This window comes from Megascapheus bottae, chromosome X, assembly GCF_031878675.1.
Source record: "Megascapheus bottae isolate mThoBot1 chromosome X, mThoBot2.hap1, whole genome shotgun sequence".
Classification (NCBI taxonomy): Eukaryota; Metazoa; Chordata; class Mammalia; order Rodentia; family Geomyidae; genus Megascapheus; species Megascapheus bottae.
The window spans coordinates 29804497-29811699 of NC_143547.1; the positions used below are offsets into that span (position 1 = coordinate 29804497).

General features: G+C 44.1%; 1 pseudogene; it reads right to left on the reverse strand.

The window, feature by feature from the left end:
* Positions 1–929: 929 nt before the first annotated feature.
* Positions 930–2101, reverse strand: LOC150040709 (putative acidic leucine-rich nuclear phosphoprotein 32 family member C; annotated as a pseudogene).
* Positions 2102–7203: the final 5102 nt, after the last annotated feature.

Sequence of the window (7203 nt, forward strand, 5' to 3'; positions counted from 1 at the left end):
TTCATAATATTTTATCTCAGAAAAGTCTCTAATTCTCCCACTTTGTTTAAAACCCAGACAAGCCTGAAAAGGTAGCTGAGGTATTAGACTGAAGGTTTTCTAGATAGCCACAAATTTCCAGTCTTTTGGGGTAGAAGAGGGAATGAAGCTAGATGGGAAGCTGATCATAAAGAAATGACAGGAGAATGCATTTCTAAAACAAAGTAAACCACCACTGGCACGTCATGATCTATAGAATGAAGAGAGGCTTACCTACCTGTCTCTAGGCATAGCATAAGCAATTTTTCCTTCTAAAACAAAATATTCTCATAAAACTCATGGACTATATTACTGAATAGAATTTCCCCCAAATCCATGACCTATACTGACTGCTACTGAACTTTTTATTATCCTGATTCTACTTTCCAAAGTATTCAAGTGACAATATGGCCCCCAAATGCTCATAACCAGAAAAAAAATAAAATCACTGCCTTCAAACTAAAAATCCAAATCACCTCTAAAAAAAAAAAAGAAAAATCTACTTATCAAAGAGGCTATTTTCCTTTCATAACAGAGAGCTGACCGTAATTTAGGTTAATTTATAAATAACTTTAAAACCTTACAAATGAAATGCACGAAACTACACCTGTGTAAAATTGATCGTGTTTTAATTATGAGCTAAAAACATCTAAGAATGTAAGCCTGAATTTGAAAAGATGCCAGATAGATTGCTAGAGAATTGCTCAATGGAGGGGTTGAGGGAGTTAATGAGAATTTTTCCTCTACATAAAACATGATCATTAGCAAACTAGTAAATCTTAATTGGAATGATAAGGCAAAAATAGTAAAACCACACTTCTCCTATAAAAAAGTTACAGATTATCTTCTGTAAAACAGAAAAACAGAGAAGAGGTTGCACACCCAGGGGAGCCAGGAAATGGAATTTTAGAATGATCTAGTCATCTTCTTCTTCTCCATCACCCTCGGCATCTCGTTTTCTCTTCTCTCCTCGAAGACCTTCTTCTTCCTCCTCCTCTTCTTCCCCTTCTTCAACATAGTCACCATCATCTTCTTCATCCTGAATTTCTTTTTTTTTTTTTTTACAGTCCTGGGCTTGAGCTCAGGGCCTGAGCACTGTCCTTGGACTTTCTCAAGGCTAGAGCTCTACTACTTGAGCCTCAGCACCACTTCCGGCTTTTTCTATGTATATGGTACTGAGGAATCGAACCCGGGTCTTCATGCATGCTAGGCAAGCACTTTAACCACTAGGCCAAACTCCCGGCCCTTCATCCTGAATTTCTTCTTTCATTAAGTATGAAAGACCCACTTCCCCTTCTCCCTCTCCCAAATCTGAATCTGCTTCCTCTTCATCTTCATCCTCTTCTTCTTCCTCTTCTTCATATCCTTCAAGTAGACCAGTTTCGTCTTCATCCTCGTCATCTTCCGGGTCTGGTGCTTCGTTATCCTCCTGATCAAATCCATCTAAGTATGGGATTTGCTGCAGCAGCTCAAAAATGCTTTCTCGGTGACCTTCCAGGTTTGTGATCTCACAGTTAAACAAGTCAAGACTTTTCAAGTTTTTAAGATTTTGCACAGCTTCCACGGTACTGAGATCTTTGATTTTGGTTTCCACTCAGATTGAGGTAGTTAAGATGCGGACATTTTTCTGCCAGGACTTCCAAACCTCCAGAAATTATATTGTCACCAAGTTCCAACTTTCAAAGTTTATTCAAGCTGGGGAGCCGGGCCAAGCGAACTTAATTTCACATTAGCCATACTCAGAAACTCTACTTCTTTAAAAGTGTCATTCAGGGGCTGGGAGTTTGGCCTAGTGGTAGAGTGCTTGCCTAGCATGCACAAAGACCTGGGTTCCATTCCTCGGTACCACATACATAGAAAAAAGCCACAAGTGGTGCTGAGGCTCAAGTGGTAGAGCTCTAGCCTTGAGAAAGTCCAAGGACAGTGCTCAGGCCCTGAGCTCAAGCCCAGGACTGGCAAAAAAAAGTGTCATTCAGGCCTTCAATTTCCCCATTGACACATAGGCAATTATCAAGGACTAACTCTGTTACCTCCTCTGGGCTCTGTTCCTTAACTCCCGGCTAATCCTCTTCTTCATCTCCATGTCCTCCAACTCTTCGGGTGCTACTCTCCTCCTTTACCCCTTTTCCACTACCCCCAGCCCTAATTTTTTTTTAAGATTTGGAAATGAATGAAAAGAAATGCAAATACAATCGCCCGCAACCACCAAATAGGTGTAGAGCAGAAAGAAAAGAATAGCAAATGGAGTCCAAGGAGTTAGGACTCTTAACTCGGCTGCCCCCACTCCTGGTCCACACACCCGTGCTCGTGTGTGCGCGCGCGCACACACACACACACACACACGCACACACACCACACACACACTCCCGCAGTTGCTTCCCCTTCAATGGCTGCTCGGAGACTGCACTGGCCTTTTAATAAAGACTCCAAGATTTGAACTGTCAAAGTGTAGCTTGTAGCTGGGCACAGTAGCTCACGCCTGTAATCCTGAGATCTAAGGATCTTGGTTCCAAGCCAGCTCGGACACTAAAATCTGTGAGACTTTTATCTCCAATTAACCACTAGAAAATGGGAAGTGGGGCTGGGGCTAAGGGGATAGAACGGTAGTCTTGAGCTGAAGAGCTCAGGAACAGCACTGAGGCCCAGAGTTCAAGCCCCATGACAGACAAAATAAATAAAAAAGGAAAGCGGTTTCTGTATATTCTGTAAATTCTCACCTTATTACACCAGAAGTTAAGTCGTAAGTCAAGAGGTAGAGCACCAGCCTTGAGCCAATAAAAGCTCAGGGACAGTTCCGAGGACCTGAATTCAAGCCCCAGCACCAACAGGACAAAGAAAGGAAAGGAAAGGAGAGAGGGAGAGGGAGAGGGAGAGAGAGAGAGGGAGGGAAGGAGGGAGGGAGAGGGAGGGAGAGAGAGAGAGAAGGAGAGAGAGAGAGAGAGAGAAATTTAGAACGGAAAGACTAGGGTCATGACACATGTGGTAGAGCATCTTCCTACCAAACATGAAGCCCTGTGTTCAAATCCCAGAATTATCCCAAAAAAGAAATCAAGCCGGGTACGGGGACTTATGCCTGTAATCCTCGTTATTCAGGAGCTCAGATGTAAAGGTTGCAGATCAAAGCCAGCCTGGGCACTAAAAAATCCATGACCCCATGACCCACAAGAAAAAAAAAAGTTCAAGAGACTCTTATCTCCAATTAACCAGCAAAAAACCTGAAGTGGTGCTGTGGGGCAAATTTCTCTTTTCTTTTTTGCCAGTCCTGATGCTTGAACTTACAGCCTGGGCACTATCTTAGACACTTTTTGCTCAAGGGTAGAGCCCTGCCACTTGAGCCACAGCTACACTTCTGACTTTTCCTGAATGTGTGATACCAAGGAATTGAACTTTCATGCATGCTAGGGGAGCACTCTGTCACTAGGCTACAGTCCCGGCCTCTATTTATTTTGGCTGTCATGGGACTTGAAGCCTGAGCCTGGGCACTGTCCCTAAGCTCTTCAGCTTCATGAATGCTAGGCAAGCACTCTACCACTAAGCCACATTCCCAGCCCCACCCTCTTTTTCTTAACCACCTAGAAAGCAAAAGCTCCATACCTTACCATATGGTTTTCTGTGATAATGATGGTTTGTACTAGGGATAGAATCCAGGACCTCTCATATGCAAGCCAACATTCTAACCTTAGTCATACTATATTCTATTTATTGTAACTTCAATAAGTAACTGATATTGCAACCCAAGCACCTATGACCCTCTGTGTGTATTGTGTATATCTTTAACTCAAAGTTTTAAGCATTGACTTAGCTTTTGGCTTGAACTTTGGCCTGAGAACTGTCCCTGGGCTCCTTTTGCTTAAGGCTAGCAGTCTACCACTTGAGCCACAGCTCTACTTCTGGCGTATTCTATGATTGGAGATCAGAGATTCATGGAGTTTCCTGGTCAGGTTGGCTCTGAATCATAATCCTCAGATCTCAGTCTTCTTAGTACTAAGATTACAAGCATGAGGCACAGGTATCTGGCTACTCACTTGGCTTTTTTACTCAAGGTTATTGTTCTGTCACTTCAGTCACAACTCAACTTCTAGCTTTGTACGTGTCCCTCATGGTTCTTGGACTCAGAGCATGGTTCCTGAGATTATTTTGCTCAAGACAAGAACTCTACTACTTGAGGTGGGAAGGTGGATTAGTGGTAGGGTGCTTGCCTAGCATGTATGAAGCCCTGAGTTCGATTCCTCAGTACCACATACATAGAAAAAGCCTGAAGTAGCTCAAGTGGTAAAATGCTAGCCTTGAGCAAAAAGAAGCTCAGGGACAGTGCTTAGGTCCTGAGTTCAAGCCCCAGGAGTGAGGGGAAAAATAACTCTACTACTTAACCCAAAGCTCGATTTCTGGCTTTTTAGTAGTTTAATAGCCGTTCCTATTGGGATTGACGTTGAACCTTGACCCTCAGATCTCAGCCTCCAGAGTAGATAGGATTACAGGTGTGAGCCACCTGCCCCCAGCTTGCTTCCAGTTTTTTGCTAGTTAATTGGTTATCATGCTCTTTATCACACTCTTTTCTGACTAGGCTGGATTAAAACTGTGATCTGGGGTTGGGAAGGTGGCTTAATGGTAGAGCTTGCTTAGCATGCATGAAGCCCTGGGTTTGGTTCCTCAGTACCACATAAACAGAAAAAGCCAGAAGTAGTCTTGTGGCTCAAGTGATAGAGTTCTAACCTTGACAAAGCTCATAAACAGTGTCCAGGCCTGGAGTTCAAGCCCCAATACTGGCAAAAAAAATGAAATAGCCTGGGCACAGAGGCTCACGCCAGTAATCCTAGCTACTCAGGAGGCTGAGGATCAAGGTTCAGAGTCAGCCCGGGCACTAAAGGACCTGAGACTCTTATCTCCAATTAACCTCTAGAACGCAAGAAGTGAAGCTTGGCTCAAAGGTAGGGTGGTAGCCTTGGGTTGAAGAGCTCAGCAAGAGCGCCCAGGCTGAGTTCAAGCCCCAGGACCCACAAAAAAATAAATACGTAAAATTATTTAATTAATTAAAATAAAATAAAAATAAAACTGTGATCCTCAGATCTCAGCCACCTGAGTAGCTAGGATTACAAGTGTGAGCCTTGGGTACCCAGCTGGTTCTTTGGGGACTGAGGATGTACCTCAGTGGAAGAGTGCTTGCTTAGTGTGCACCCGGTCCTCAGCTCTATCCCCAGAACAGTAAAAACAAAAGAAAAATGTTTTTCACTTGGCACTGGTGGCTCACACCTATCTACTCAGGAGACTGAGATTTAAGGATTGTCATTCAAAGCCAACACAGGCAGGAAAGTTCCTGAGACTCTTATCTCCAATTACAACAAAACAAAACAAAATAAGCCAGAAGTAGAGCTGTGGCTTGAATGGTAGAGTGAGTAAAAGAAGAATAAATAAATAAAAATAAGTAAATAATAAATAAATAAAATTCGGCATGACACCAGTGGCACAACTTATGACCCTTTCCTGTATACTGACAGCCTTTCTCTGCTAGGGACATGCATAATTCCGTAGTAAAATAATTGCCTAACATGCAGAAAGTCATGAGGTTGATATCCAGTATTGCAAAACTTGAGCTGGTCTGAGCCTGTAGTCCAAACTCCTGGGGAAGCTGACAGGATGATATCTTGAACCCAGAAATTTGGGGGCATCCTTTGCAGCACAATAGGCTCTTGTCTCAAAAAAAAAAATAAGATAGAATAAAGGAAGGGCCAGCATCCTGGCCGAGTGGTAGATTGCTTGCATAGCAGGCACAAAGCCCCAGGTTCAATTCCTCAGTACCATGTACACAGAAAAAGCCGGAAGTGGTATTGTGGCTCAAGTGGTAGAGTGTTATCCTTGAGAAAGCTCAAGGACAGTTCTCAGGCCCTGAGTTCAAGCCCTGTCGGAGGCCTGCTTGCGTTGATATGCAAACATCCTACCACCTGGCCTCTACCTGGAGCAGGAGTAAACATCCTACCCTGGACCTCCTACCTAGAGCAGTTTCTTTACCCCAACCCCCTCCTGCCTCTCCTGAAGAGGTATATAAGCCTCTGTGTGAAAAATAAAATTTGCAGCTTGATCAGAACGCTTGTCTTGCTACCTTCTTCGTGTCTCCTGTCCCTTTCATTCCTCCCTCTAGGTTCTTGGCCCTAGTTGACGTCCCGCCGGACGGGACAAAGTCCTAGGACTGGTAAAAAAAAATTAAATAAAATGAAATAGTGGTTCATGCTTGTAATCCTAGCTACTAGCTACTCAGGAGGCTGAGACCTGAGGTTCATGTTTCAAAGCCAGCCTAGGCAAGAAAGTATGTGAGACTCTTTTCTTCTTTCTTTCCTTTCTTTTCCTTCTTTCCTTCTTTCTCCTTCCTTCTTCTCTCTCTCCCTCCCTCCCTCCCTCCCTCCCTCCCTCTCTCTCTCTCTCTCTCTCTCTCTCTCTCTCTCTCTCTCTCTCTCTCTCTCTCTCTCCCTCTCTCTTTCTTTCTTTCTCTTTTTTGCCAGTCCTATGGCTTCAACTCTAGGCCTGAATACTGTCCCTGAGCCTCTCAGTGCTCAAAACTAGCACTCTGCCACTTAAGCCACAGCGCCACCTTCAGCTTTTTCTGAGTAGTTTTTTTGTAGTTTGTTATTGTTTTGGCAGAGGCGGGGCGGGAGCATGGGGCTTGAACTCAGCCTCAGTGCTGTCCCTGAGCTCTTCAGCTCAAGGCTACCACCCTACCCTTGGGCCTGGATGATGTCCCTGAGCTCTTCAGCTCAAGGCTACCATCATACCCTTGAGCCAAGCCCCACTTCCCATTTTCTAGAGCTTCTGAGTAGTTTCTGAGTAGTTTATTGGTCAGAAATAAGAGTCTCACAAACTTTCCTGCCCTTGGGTGACTTCAAACTGTGATCCTAAGTTAGCTACGTTTATAGGCCTGAGCCATCAGTGCCCATTTTGTTTTATTTATTTATTGCCAGGCCTGGGGCTTGAACTCAGGGACTAGATGGACACTGTCCCTGGATACGTTTTGCTCAAGACTAGTGCTCTGCCACTTGAGTCACAGCATCACTTCTGTCTTTTTCTGTGTATGTGATAGCAAGGAATTGAACCAAAGACTTCATGCATGCTAGGCAAGCATTCTACCACTAGATTAAACTCCCGGCCTCTTTTTTTTGCTTTCCTGGTCCTGGGCCTTGAACTCAGGGCTCTGTC